General features: G+C 36.8%; 1 long non-coding RNA gene across 10 annotated transcripts; it reads right to left on the bottom strand.

Annotated features, from left to right (window-relative positions):
* Positions 1-8,008: 8,008 nt before the first annotated feature.
* On the bottom strand, positions 8,009-13,968 carry LOC107769517 (uncharacterized). Of its 10 annotated transcripts, none has more exons than XR_001644418.2 (8): positions 13,768-13,961; positions 13,440-13,529; positions 13,170-13,237; positions 9,971-10,905; positions 9,569-9,877; positions 9,362-9,444; positions 9,138-9,290; positions 8,009-8,324 (listed from the first exon to the last, which is right to left on the bottom strand). It is a non-coding gene; the product is annotated as an uncharacterized LOC107769517 (long non-coding RNA). The 10 variants fall into 10 exon arrangements; XR_012708052.1 differs by having other exon boundaries at positions 9,971-10,826; XR_012708049.1 differs by having other exon boundaries at positions 9,561-9,877; positions 9,971-13,237; positions 13,768-13,968.
* Between the last annotated feature and the right edge of the window lie 1,251 nt (positions 13,969-15,219).

The raw sequence follows: 15,219 nt of genomic DNA, 5'->3' as shown, positions 1-15,219 counted from the left end.
TAAGTTCTCAAAGTGTGAGTTCTGGTTGAGTTCAGTTGCATTTCTAGGTCATGTTGTATTAGTAAAGGGCATTCAGGTTGATCTGAAGAAGTTCGAGGCAGTCAAGAACTGGCCTATACCAGCCTCAGCTACAGAGATTTGGAGTTTCTTGGGATTGGAGGGCTATAATCGTTAGTTCGTGGAGGGGTTCTCATCTATCGCAGCCCCGATGACCAGTTTGACCCAGAAGGGTGCCTAGTTCAGATGGTTGGACGAGTGTGAGGCGAGCTTTCAGAAGCTCAAGATAGCTCTGACTACGGCACCGGTGTTGGTTTTGCCCACAGGTTCAGGGCCTTATACAATCTATTGTGATGCATCTCATATTGGGCTTGGTGCAGTGTTTATGCAGGATGGCAAGGTCATTGCTTATGCTTCGCGGCAGTTTAAGATTCATAAGAAGAACTATCCGATTCATGACTTGGAGTTGGCAGCCATTATTCACGCATTGAAGATTTGGAGGCATTATCTGTATGGCGTGGCATGTGAGGTGTTCACGTATCACAAGAGTTTTCAGTATTTGTTCAAGAAAAAAGAGTTGAATTTGACACAGAGGAGGTGGTTGGAGTTGTTGAAAGATTATGATATCACTATCTTGTATCATCCGGGAAAGGCCAATGTGGTGGTCGATGCGTTGAGTAGGAAGTCGGCCAGTATGGGTAGTCTTGCTTATATTCTGGTCAGTGAGAGACCGCTTGCTTTGGATATTTAGGCTTTGGCCAATTAGTTTGTGAGGTTGGATATTTCTGAGCCTAGTCATGTATTGGCCTGCACGGTCGCTCGTTCTTATTTATTGGAGCGTATCCGTGATCGGCAGTACGATGATCCCCATTTGTGTGTCCTGAGGGACACGGTGCAGCGCGGAGGTGCCAAGCAGGTTACCTTAGATGATGATGGAGTTTTGAGATTGCAGGGTCGAGTGTGTGTGCCAAATGTGGATGGGCTCCGAGAGTTTATTTTAGAGGATGCCCATAGCTCCCGGTACTCTATTCATCCGGCGACGTGAAGATGTATCAGGATTTGCAGTAGCATTATTGGTGGAGTAGAATGAATAAGGATATCGTAGCATATATGGCTCGTTGTTTGAATTGTCAGTAGGTCAAGTACGAGCATCAGAAGCCTAGTGGTTTATTTCAGAGGATTGAGCTTCCAGAGTGGAAGTGGGAGCGAATCACTATGGATTTTGTTGTTCGACTCCCGCAGACTCAGAGGAAGTTCGATGCAGTATGGGTCATTGTTGATAGGCTGACCAAGTCAGCGCATTTCATTCCTATGGCGGTCTCCTATTCATCCGAGAGGTTAGCTGAGATTTATATCCGGGATATTATTCGTCTTCATGGTATGCCTGTATCTATCATTTTGGACCAAGGTACGCAGTTTACCTCGCATTTCTGGAGAGAAGTTCAGCGAGAGTTGGGCACCCAGTTTGAATTGAGTACAGCATTTCATCCTCAGATGGAAGGGCAGTCTGAGCGGACTATTCAAATTTTGGAGGATATACTCTGAGCTTGTGTCATTGACTTTGGAGGCTCGTGGGATCAGTTTTTGCCTTTAGCAAAGTTTGCCTACAACAACAGTTACCAGTCGAGTATCCAGATGTCTCCTTATGAGGCTTTATATGGTAGGCGGTGTCAATCTCCGGTTGGATGGTTTGAGCCGGGAGAGGCTTTATTGTTGGGTACGGATCTGGTTCAGGAGGCTTTGGACAAGGTTAGGATTATTCAGGATAGGCTTCGTACCGCTCAGTCCAGGCAAAAGAGTTATGCCGATCGCAAGGTTCAAAATTTGGCATTCATGGTAGGTGAGCGGGTATTGCTTCGAGTGTCGCCTATGAAGGGCGTGATGAGATTCGGGAAGAAGGGCAAGCTTAGCCCTAGGTTCATTGGGCCATTTGAGATTCTTGATCGAGTGGGAGAGGTGGCTTATACACTTGCATTGCCGCCGAGCTTGTCAGTCGTGCATTTAGTGTTTCATGTGTCCATGCTTCGAAAATATCACAGCGGTCCATCCCACGTGTTAGATTTCAGCACTGTCCAGCTGGGCAAGGACTTGTCTTATGAGGAGGAGCCGGTAACTATTCTAGAACGGCATGTTCGTCAGCTGAGGTCGAAGAGTTTTCCTTTAGTTCTTGTTCAGTGGAGAGGTCAGCCCGTTGAGGCATCGACCTGGGAGTCCGAACCCGATATGCGGAGCCATTTTCCCCATTTTTTCCCCGACTCAGATACTTCCTTCTTCTGTCCATTCGAGGATGAACGGTTGTTTTAGAGGTGGAGAATGTAATGACCCAAAAGGTCTAAAACGAAATTTCCATGTTCTGAGGCCTTGAAAACCTCATTTAGAGTCACCTCGATTTGCGTACGCAGTCCGAGCGCGTAGCCAAAAAGCTTAGATATGAAATTTTGTGAAAAATGATAAGTTCTGACTATAAAATGAATAAATTTGACTTCGGTCAACATTTTGGGTAAACGGACTCGGATCCACAATTAGGCGGTCCCGGAGGGTCCGTAGGAAAATATGGGACTTGGGCGTATGCCCGAAATCGAATTTCGAGGTCTCGATCCCGATAAATGAATTTTTAAATGAAATTATTTTCTGAAAATATTTAAGGAAATTTGAAATGAAGTTTGATTAGAAAGAGATGGTATTGGGCCTGTATTTTAGTTTCGGCACCCCGTACAGGTCTTATATATGGTTTAAGTCATTTCTGTAAAGTTTGGTTGAAAACGGACGCCGTTTGACATGATTCGGACCTAAATTGCTAAATTTGATACTTGATGAAGTTGGAGAAAAAGTTCTTGGTTTTGAGCTTTGATTCATTGTTATTGAGGTTATTTTGGCGATTTGATCGCACGGATAATTTTGTATGATGTTGTTGAGTTAGTACGTGTGTTTGGTTAGGAGCCTCGAGAGCTAAAGTGTGTTTCGGATGTGTTTTAGCAAGTTTTGAACTTAGGAAAAAGTTGCAGATTCATAGAAGTTGCAGGTCTCTGAAGCCAGGTCTCGCGGTCCGCGGTGGGGCCTCCGCGACCACGGAGGGATTTGTGCGGTCCGCGGTGAGCAAGGCCAAGCCTCCGCGGCCGCACTCGATTTCTTGCAGTCCGTGGTGGAGCTCCGCGGTCGCAGTCCTTTTTATGTGGTCCGCGGTGGAGCTCCGCGGCCGTAATCCTTTTTGTGCGGTCCTCGGAGAGGGTCTGAGAGGAGTATATTTAAACGGACTTTTCAGTTATTTTTCACTTTTCAAAACCCCAAAAACATAAGAGGTGATTTTTTGAATAACCTTTCTTCTCCAAATCAATTGTAAGTCATTTTTAACTAGTTTTCTTCAATCATTAACATCTTTTAACATGATTTCAACTTCAAATCAATTATTTTCATGGGGAAAATTGGGTGTTTTGGGTAGAATAAGGTTTTCACAAAAATGGGGATTTACCTAAATTTGAGGTCCGATTTCAAAACAAATTACATATTTGATCTCGTAGGGGAATGGGTAATCAGGTTTTTGTCCGAATTTCGGGTTTGGACCAAGTGGGCCCGGGGTCGATTTTTGACCTTATGGGGAAATATTTATAAAACCTATTTTCATGCATTAGAATTGATTCATTTAGCATTTATTGATATCGTTAAGAAAATTGTGGCTAGATACAAGCGAGTTGGTGGTGGAAACAAGAGGTAAAGCGGTAATTGAAGCTTAAATTGGGTTTGTTGTATCGAGGTAAGTGTTTGGTCTAACCTTAGCTTGAGGGATTAGGAGTTTTGTCCTATTTGTTATTTGTTTCTTGTCGAGTCCGAAGTATAGGCATGGTGACGAATATCTATACGATAGTGTCAAGCATGACCGTGTGTCTTATATTGTGATTTTTCATGATTTCGTGGTATTATTCATGCCATGGTGAAGATTTCTAATTGTTGTATAAAGTTTGTGGAAAGAATTGTGATCTATGAACATTGAGGAGTGATGGCTCAAGTTGTATAGCGAAATTGTGAAAGTATAAGTGACAATTGAACTTTTAGAGCATTGGCTCGAGTTCTGAAATGAGTTGTGGAAATATAAGTGATAATCGCACCTCTAGAGCATTGGCTCGAGTTATGAAGTGAATTGTAAAGTAAATTTAAGAAAGAGAAGAGATCATTATGTTGTCACCCTTGTTGGGCTATTGTTGATTTATTTGTTGTTCCCTTGCCAGGATTTAATTGTTTAATTGTTGCTCCCTTGCCGGGGATTTAATTGTTTAACTGCTGTTCCCTTTTCCGGGGTTTCTATTACATTTTTGTTTATTTCCTTACCCTATTTTTTTTATTATTGTTTGGGTAAGGAAGAGAGTTGAAGCACGAAGGGTGATGTCATGCATTATTTGTTATTGTGAGGAAAGAGTGTAAAGCACGATGTACCATTCCACGCTGATTTTATTGATTATTTGGTGAGGAAAAAGAGTAAAAGCACGAAGGGTGATGCCGTGCACATTTTTATTATATGATTGCTTTGGTGAGGAGGAGAGTAAAAGCACGAAGGGTGATGTCGTGCATTTGTTGATTTCTGATTCTTTGTTAATATCCGAGTTATATTGTTTCTTTCATTACTTGTTGTTATTTGATTTACTTCGAGGTTATAGATTCCCTTACCCTAATTGTCTTGTGATTGTTGTTTGGGTGAGGAAGAGCGTAAAGCACGAGGGGTGATGTCGTGTATTATTTTGGTAAGAGAGAGTAAAAGCACGAAGGGTGATGTTGTGCACTTGTTTTGATTCCTAATTTTTATTGATAACTGTGTTACGGTTTTCTCTACACTAAATTGATGATTTCTTATTGATACTCGTTGTTTCCCCGCAGCATGTTTTCCCCCTCCCATACTTGATTGTACATGACTGTTTCTTTCTGTACTTCTTTTCTGCTGTATTTAGTTAAATTGCACAGGTTTATGTGGTAGTATGGTCATAGCCTCGTTACTACTTCGCCGAGGTTAGGCTAGACACTTACCAGCACATGGGGTCGGTTGTGCTGATACAACACTCTGCACTGTATACAGGTCCAGGAGCAGCTTTCGAACAGTAGTTGGAGGGCTTCCTTCAGTCCACTCGGACACCCAAGGTAGACCTGCAGGCGTCCGCAGGTCCTGGCGTCTCCCTCTATCTCTATTTCCTGTTTCATTTCCTTTATTCAGAAACAGTGTATTGTATTTTCTTCAAACCTTGTATGTTGTAACTCTTAGACAGTCTGTGATACTGTGACACCAGGTTTTGGGTATTTGAGGTTTTAAAAGTTGTAATAGACGTAGTCTTAGGACATATAATTGTTGATTTCCGCTTATTTATTTAAAATTCCGCTTTTATCTTATTATCGATTTTTGTTTGTTAAAAAGAAGCAAAAATGAAAGTGTAGCAAGTAGTTAAGGTTTGGCTTGCCTAGCTCCCATTAGTAGGCACCATCACGACTCCTGAGGGTGGGAAATCAGGGTCGTGACAAGTTATCATGTGCTTATTATGCCTTGTTGTTTTGTTAAGGTTATTGTGCTTCTTGGTTTTTCCATGATCCTTATTATGTACTATTCATGCTTAAATTGACGATTATTCATGTTAAACAAGGCTTATGACATTCTCTTGGTAATTGACTATTGTTGAGTATTGACTCAAGTTGAGATCTATATTGCGAAGCTAACTATTGAAACAAGATTGGTTATTGTTGATTCCCTTGTCGGGAGGTTATTGTTTCTATTGCTGATTCCCTTGCAGGGATGTTATTATTTTTATTGTTGATTTCCTTGCCGGGATGTTATTGTTTCTATTGTTGATTCTCTTACCGGAATGTTATTGTTTCTATTGTTTGGGTGAGGAAGAGTGTAAAGCAAGAAGGGTGATGTCGTGCATGATATTGTGAGAGAGTGTAAAGCATGAAGGGTGATGTCGTGCCGATATTGTGAGTGTAAAAGCACGAAGGGTTATGCCGAGCCACATTATTGAGAGTAAAAGCATGAAGGGTGATGTTGTGCCACATTATTGAGAGTAAAAGCATGTAGGGTGATGTCGTGCCATGATTATGAGAGAGTTAAAGAACAAAGTGTGATGCCGTGCACATTTCTATTTATGCATATGGTGAGGAAGAGTGATAAAGCACGAAGGGTGATGTCGTGCACTTTCTGTTTGTTGTGTTTTTTGTGGTTATCAATTTAAGTGTTTTAACTGTTTAGATTCCTTTACTGCTGTGATCCTTTGTGATGAAACCCCATAGTGTTTTCAATACTTCTCGTATTTATATATATATATTAATACTTCAAATTTCAATAATTGTTTCATTTTAAATTCAATTAGTTACTCAATTAAATTTCCTTAAATCGTCTGTGGTAGTATTTTACTTAAAAAGAAATTTCTACTAAGTTAATTTATTAAATCTCATGTTAAAGGTAATAATTCATTCGATGTTGTATTTTAATTGAAAATGGTACTTTTTTTGATCAAATAATTTCTAAAAATAACTTCATCTTTTCTTGCTGAGTTCCTAATTGGCTTAGAAGATGTTCTCTACTTTATATTATGTAAATAAGGCTCCTTGAACATCTTTATTCCATTGGTTATGGATCCTATGTACTGAGTAACATGAGAACGTTGTTGTGCAAAGAGAGATAGAAATATATGGGCACAAGGTGTCGTGTGTGCTAAAGGTTTGGTAATTGAGGTTATAATATGAGACATTGAGTTTGAGATGGCTGGAATTGTGCATCGGAAATGATATGATTTATTGAGCTGACATCGCCTTCCTTGTTTGAGTACATTTTTACTTGTCTATGTTCCAGCTATGTTGGTGTTAATTTATTTGGTTATCTTTCGTTTCCATCCGTATTTTCCTTTATTGTTTCTACTGATTGTAGTTTGTTCTTTCCCTACTATTGATATTACCTTGTCATCTTTAGGTTGATAGCTTATTATCATATCCTGTTCAATTATTTGACCAGTATGTGTCTGGACTGTTCCTCGTTACTACCCCACCGAGGTTAACCTTGATACTTACTGGGCACCGCTGTGGTGTACTTATACTATACTTCTATATATATTTGTGTATAGATCCAGGTATTTGATCGGTAGTAGCTATGTGGGTCGTTGCGGTGTAGACTCAAGGCAAACATGTTGCTGCGTTCGCATGCCTCGGAGTCACCTTCATTTGTATTTATTTCCATTTGTTCCTTTGTTTTGGGATAGTGATGTATTTATTTGTATAACTACTCTTAGAAAGGCTTATGACTAGTACCACCGGTTTTGGAAATTGTAATTTGTTAAGAGTTATTTAAATTAATGTTAGCAAATATCAATGTTATCTCAGTTAATGTTAGGCTTACCTAGTTTAGAGACTAGGCGTCATCACGACTCCTTCGGAGGAATTTTGGGTCGTGACAATAGCAGTGCAAGTTTATCAACTAATAAGACTTGGCAAAGGGTGTGTTGTTTTCTAGTTAAATTGAGATTCACATAGTGGAATTACAGGATGAAATATTGGGCTAATCCTCAACATCTTTTTCTTACCTCAAGTGATGATCCCGAAGATGTGAAGGCAAGGCTAAAATATTGGGCTCAAGTTGTTGCTTGCACTATGAAGTTTTTTCAATTAGAAACTAACGGGACATGTGCTTAATCATTCTTTTACTGGAATCAAAGCATTATAAGAATGCAAGATACATGAGGTTTAATGGAAATAAATATCTACAGTGAATCACAACTAGTATGAGGCATTCATGCACCAAAAATTAAAGATAAACTGGGATATCTTTCTGAAAACTCTAGTGAGAAAAAGATATATATATATATATATATATATATATATATATATATATATATATATATATATCAATTGAAGCTACTTGAACAAATGCTCAGAGTTGCAACATTCTTATTCACCTGCTTTCCTTCCTTGACTTCTGCATACAAAGTATCTATATAACAACATGACAACTTAATGCTACTGAGATTGAAGTTACTTTGCTCGGAAATTATCAATTTTATCATTTTATACGGCGTATCTCAGATATAACATCTTACAAAAATAGAGGTTACAAGACCACATCCAATTCCCAAATTTTGAAGGCACACATTTACATATTGCAGAAGTATGTATACATGGAATAAATCTGACCCCCCTATAACATGTGTATCAGTTGTTGTATCATTAGTGTATTGAAGATTGAAGTGAAAACCATTACACAACAGAGATAAAAACTACCTTTCTAAGAGTAGAAGTAGAAACTCCTTGTCTTGGTTCCCTCAAGTATCCGAGTAACGTTTATGCTTGCCAAAAATAACCATGCCCTATTAAGATTGTACAACGACAGAATTATAATTGAATACTACAAATTGAAAAGTTGTGTTACCAAAATTTCAAATAGATGCAACAATAATAACAAGTGCTGATATACAATAGCTGACCAATAAAAGTAACAACATATACAACTCTATCAAATCAAAATAGCTGAACAAGTCAATAATTTATAATGCCAAAGCAAAAAAATAAGGAATTTTCAATATTGTTGATCAACTATAAGCATAGATACAGTTTGGTTTCTTAGACTAAAAATGGGTTGGCAGTGACTCTTCAAATATGTTCATCTTCCTCAATCTTATTTTCAATGTCGTATTCACCTAATACTTCATCAATTTTATCCTCCCGACTCAAAAATTATATCATTCACATCATCAAAGAATTGATCTAAGTCTTGCACTGGAAATGGCTCATTCTTAGGAATTTCATTCTCTCCTTCTCCCATTTCATACTAGTCTCTTGGTTTCAAGTGAACAACAGTACTCCATCCTTTATTCACCTCATCATCCACATAATATACCATTTAAGCTTGTGAAGCTTCAATATATGGAGTATGTTCTTCACGATCACCAATGTGAATCAATTGTGAAAAATTAACAGAAGGAAATCCTCATGCATCCTTTCTAAACTTTCTATCCCTAGTTGTGTCAGCCCATTTACACTTAAATAGTGTAACCCTAAATTGATAGTAGTTAAGCACAATGATATCTTCTAATTTGCCATAATATGGCAAATCTGCTTGCCTCAAATTTCCATCAGCACCACTATCAATACAAGATGTGGACGAAGTAAAAAAAACCTACTGTTTTGCATTTTCAACCCATGCTCTTGAGTTGTTGTTCGAAATTTGAACTCATTGATATTAAATGATGTAAACCTTGTAGCATATGGTGCTGACCATCTGCTAAAAACATTAGTCTATGACACACAATATTTGAAATGTCTGGATTAACAATCTGAAACAAGAATGTAAAATGTGTTAGTCACAAATTTAAAGTTATAAAATTCTAATACATTTGTAACCAACCTTCGAGGAAACCAATCAATAAAGTTTTTACTAACTATTTTCTCTATCTCCGCGTTTGAAGGCTTTCGACCCTTCCACCGCCTCTGCACATAAGATTTAAATTCACTACATGAGATTTTGATATATATATATATATATATATAACAATTAACATATGTTTTCATGTATTTAATGCATGTTTTATTTAGATTTGCCTTACATACTCACGTAATGAATGGCATGACTTGTGGACAATTTAGTAACACATATCGATGTGCTTGACGTTTTGCCATAGGTGACAATTCAAATGTTATAGCTCCTAGTCCTTTACCAACTGGTGGGAAAATACTAGATGAATTCGCCGAGCCTCTATCTTCCGGAAAATCGTCAACACGGCGTGGCCTATTAAATCTTGTCTCAATCCCTTTAATATACTGGGAACAAAAAGTAAGAGCCTCTTCAGCTAGATATCCTTCAGCTATAGAATCTTCTGGTTATGACATGTTTCGCACATAGGATTTGAAGTGTCCCAAATACCTAAACGAAAGATCAAAAATTAGTTGATGGATACAAATTAACATCTATTCTTAATGAACAAGCTCCAATCAAGCAATAAGAAATATTGTTTACCTCTCGATAGGATACATCCACTGACATTGTTGAGGTCCCCAAGTTTTGCTTCACCGGCTAGATGACAAGTTAAATGAACCATGATTGTAAAGAATTTAGGAGGGAATAACATTTCCCGGTGATTCATGGTGATAAAATACCGAGACTGGAGCCTGTCAAGGTCTAAGGGACTTAAGCTTTTGGCACAGAGTTGTTGGAAGAATGAACTTAACTCTATTAATACTGCAGTCACCTTGTCTAGTAAAATATTACGTATGGAAATTGGTAACAAGTGCTGCATGAGAATGTGAAAATCATGACTCTTCATTGACTTGAGCTTTTGTTGTTTCAAGTCGACACATCTTGAAATGTTGCTAGCGTATCCATCGGGCATTTTGACATTCTTTAAATTTCACAAAAATATGTCTTTCTTAAATCCACTGTTCTTTGAATTTAAAAGAGTGAACAAGACTGGACGATAACTTTCATTCTCATCTGCCCAAAGTTCTTTCCTTATACCCATTTCTCTAAGATCATTCCGAGCTTTAAGATTGTCTTTTGACTTTTCAGTATTATTGAGCAAAGTATATATCACATTCTCACACGCATTCTTCTCAATGTGCATAAGGTCTAGATTATGATGCAACAAGTTAGATTCCCAATAAAGAAGATCAAAAAGTATGCTTCTCTTTCTCCATTGTTTCGGTCTATCTTCAGCAATAGTTTTTCCTCGAGTTCTTTTACCTTTAGCATTCGACTCAGGTACTTTCCAAAACTAGCATTGATTCCCTCCATTTGTTTCAATTTGTCTGACCCTGATAATGCTATTGGTGGCTCCCGTTGCTCAATTTTCCCATTATAACGGACACGCTGCAATCTAAACCAATGGCCGCTTTCAAAAAAATGACGATGAACCATGAAACACCATTTTCTACTATGCTTCAATCGTCAAGAGTCTGTATCAAAGTTACACGTGGAACAAGCAAACTGAGTGTATGTGTTCCATCCAGATAAGGTGACAAGCCTAGAAAAATCACTACTTGTCCACATCAAGGCTACTCACATTTTAAAAATTTCATTCTTTGAAGAGTCTAATGTTTGCACTTCATCGTACTACAATTCTCTCAACTCTTGGATAAGAGGATGTAAGTACACGTCTATGTCATTGTCGAGCATTTGTTTTCCTAAAATGATCATTGAAAGAATGAATGAAGTTTGTTTCATGCACTCCCAAGGAGGACGATTGTATGGAATAAGAACCATAGGCCAAATACTATAGTTTGTTTCCATTGTTCTAAAAGGATTGAAACCATCACTAGATAAGCCTAGTCGTACATTCCTAGGATCTACATCAAATTCAGGATGAAGCAAGTCAAATGCCTTCCAGGCCTGAGAATCCCTTGGATGCCTCATCAATCCATCTTGGTTACCCGCAGAAGAATGCCATCTCATAGACTCAGTAGTTTTAGAGTACATGAACAATATTTGTAGCCTTGGCTTTAGTGGAAAGTACCACAAAATCTTTGCGGGCTGCTTCTTTTTATTGTCCTTCCACCTAAATGTCTTGTACTTTTTGCATTCTTGTAAGCCTTTATCTCCCCCAAAATATAACATACAATCATTTGGGCAAGCATGTATCTTATTATAATTAAGACGAAGTTTGTTGATGGCTTTTTTGGCCTCATAAAAAGAAGAAATCTTGGCATCTTCAAAGGCATCTTTTAATATTTCTAATATCATACTCATCGTTTTGTCAATCATTCGGCACAAACACTTGATATGATACAATTTGACTAGAAAGGACAATTTAGAATACTTCGCGCACCCTTCATATAATGGTTGATTGCCATCTTCTACCAGCTCATAGAACTGTACATATTCTTCATTATGCCCTTCATTAAATATTTTTTCACTATTGATAGGCTCACAAAACACACTAGGCTCATTGATATTGTTCCATATGAACCCAAATGCATTATTAATCATGGTTACCATTGGATCTTGGGGGTGGAGAGTTTCTTCTATGACATGTGTTCTCTAAAACGTTTGTGGCATAGTTGCATTTGATTCTTCACCATGCAAATACCAAACTTTATAATTTTTTGGAAAAGGCTTACAAGTCAGGTGTTCTTCAACTATATTTCTTCTTTGCCACTTGTTAAAACCACATTTCGAATGCAGACACTTAATTACACGCCCATCAATAGACCCATACTCAAAAGCAAAATTTTTTAAGCCCATCCGGATATTCAAGTGTATTTTATGGTTTGTTAATCCAAGATTTATCAATTGGCACGGCTAGAAAAGAAGATATAAGAAAACATCACAATATCAAAATGAAAAAGCTAGTTCATAGCCACTATATGAAAATCAAAAGAATAGTAATCACTTAATCACACTTTTTAACTTCTGAAGAATATGTAAACGGAAACCAAAGCAAGAAATAAACAAAGAAAAAAACTATCACAACTAGAATTTCCTATTATTCACAAATCCGATCCAATTGTCATCACCAACAACTACTCTACTATCTACCTCAATCCCAAAACTAGTCAGAATCCTCAAACTTTACTCTGCTCTATTGACCCATTTTACAAATCTGACTCAATTGTCAACTGACTGGAAAAAAAATGTTGATTAATGGAACTTCCTATCCTTAATAAATCTGACCCAATTGTCAAATTACAAGAGAAATGAAAATTGCCAATAAAAGGAGCTTCCTATTTTTATAAATCTGATTTAATTCTCAGCATCAACAACTACTACTATGCCTTTATCTCATATTACCAATTAATATGAATCCTCAATATCTATTCACTCCATTTGGAGAAAATTGCATATAAATTGAAATATGGGCATATGTAACTTCAATTTTTAGATTACAAATTCAATAAACTAGTGACAAATGAGAGTTGTGTGCGGACTTTATTGCCAATTTAAGGATTGAAGTCTCTATATATATATATATATAGAGAGAGAGAGAGAGTCTAGTTCTCCATTTTCCATTTCAAACACAAGTCAGTTTCATTTTTAATATACTTCAAAGCTTCAATTTAGTTCAAAATCACCCTTTATTTCAATATTTGTTACATTGGGCTAAAGAAGAGTTTGGATGCAATCATCCCATGGGAGGTATTACTATTCCATGCAGTGAAGAAAGAATCAATTTACCTTTAAAAAAAAAGAAAGTTGCTCAAAGAAAAGATAAAGTTAATTATACCTATCAAATATAACTTTGTCGACGTCGATCCCAATAGCTTTACCAGCTATTTTAGATTCCTCGGCTACCTATCAAGGCCATAAATGATATTTAGGTTAATATTAACAAAACAAAAACTAAAAATGTCAAAATTTAAACAAACACAAACGTAATTGAACAGAAAAGTAACAAAACTTGACATAAAAATAAAAGAAAAATGAAATAAAACTATTAGCAGAAATGGACAGCTAAACCAATGAAATCGACGTCCAAATCAATAAATTTGACTACCAAACGGTGAAATTGATGGCTTAAGCAGTGAATCGATAGCTAAAATCAGTGATTTAAGCTGATCTTCGTCCAATACACACGCATGCACACCTAAAATCAATAAAATCAATGGCTAAATCAGCAAAATCGAAACCTAAATCAGTGAAATTCACGGCTAAAATCAGTGATTTAAACTGATATCCATCCAATACACACACATGCAAGCCTTAAATAAGTGAAATCAACGGCATTTTGGAAGGAATTACACAAACGACTTGAAACCGGAGACGTATTGAAGCAAGTATTTATTAGAAAAATGGCTATTTATAGACGAATTCAAACACATTACCTTAAACGTTGAAATCTGATCTCCTTACATAAAAGCTAAAGGATTTGGGAGAATCGTTAAAGGATATGACCGTCTTACATTATTGTAATCTCAATAATGAATATTGATTTGGGGGAATCGTTTAGGGCTTTAGAGAGAAAGAGAGAGAAGGTGTACCGTCTGTTTAGGGCTATAGGAGTTTTAATGATATTTAGTTATCATTAAATAAAAATGTTTAGGGCTTTAGGAGTTTTTACGTTATTTAATATTAAATATTAGCGGAAAAGAATTATTAAAGATTGTTCTAATTAGTGGCGGTTTTGACCCGGCGTAATTATAAAAATAACGTCATTTTAACATACGCACTAGTGGCGCCTGGAACTGCCGTATTATGACATATATTACGGCGGTTACCGCCGCAATAATTCCGATTTTTTGTAGTGTAATTCTCTTGTCTATTCTGTTGGTTGTTGTCGTTGGTAGTCGATATGGTTGTTTGACAGAAAAATAAATTTAGAAAGTGAAAAGATTATCAGATTCCTGGTGACGGAACCAATTTGTTTAACTAAAAATATATCTTTCGGTCAAAGATAATTTTAGAAGAAAATCGGTTTCTGATAACCAAGTTTTGCTTCGCTTTCTCAATGGTATCAAAGGAAAATAACAAGAATAAATAAGCAAATAATTGATTGCAAAGTCAATATAGAGAATTTCAAGAAAAGCAGAAAAGTAAAGTGAATATATACCAATATTGTCCCATATGTCCTTACAAGTGAAATTCTATCCCCTTATATAGAGGTTTACACATATAACATTTTTTTTATTTATGGCCAAATCATTACGAGCTTTAATGTCATTAATGATCCGTTATAATTGTTAATCGTAACTGTCCACGAGATTCTGTAACGATTCTGATTCCTCTCCTATTAATTGAAGGTTCATGAATCTTCCCTTTTTACTGTCTTGATTTAGTCTTTGCCAGTTGTTAGGCTCGGTACTACCTCGTGGATGTTTCCCTCCCATGCCTTTTCTTATTCTATCAAGTAAGACTGCCACATGTTACTATATCATTGCACTTACGTGTTATGACATGTCAGCAGTATAATATTACACGTGTAGCTCTTTTTCACCACCAATACACTTTTTTAATTTTAATATTGTAAATATCCATGATGCCCCATTTATATATTTCACATGCATGATACAAAAGAGTACTTTCTGTCCAGTACGAGACCTATAGATAATTATTATAGTAAGTTTTCTCGGTAAATTTCACAAATGGACATGTAATTAAGACTTTCTTTTAATTAAAATTATATAACTATACTTTTTAATATAAAAGTCACAAGACTTTTACCCAGGGGCGGATCTACAGTGATAAGTATGGGTTCCCGGTAACCCAGTAACTTTTGCCTAGACCTTATATTTATATTAAAAAATAATTAAATGTATAACAATATTTATATAGGAACC

This window comes from Nicotiana tabacum, chromosome 3, assembly GCF_000715075.1.
Source record: "Nicotiana tabacum cultivar K326 chromosome 3, ASM71507v2, whole genome shotgun sequence".
Classification (NCBI taxonomy): Eukaryota; Viridiplantae; Streptophyta; class Magnoliopsida; order Solanales; family Solanaceae; genus Nicotiana; species Nicotiana tabacum.
Note: the sequence above shows the minus strand (reverse complement) of the source record. Positions and strands in the feature narration are given on the sequence as shown.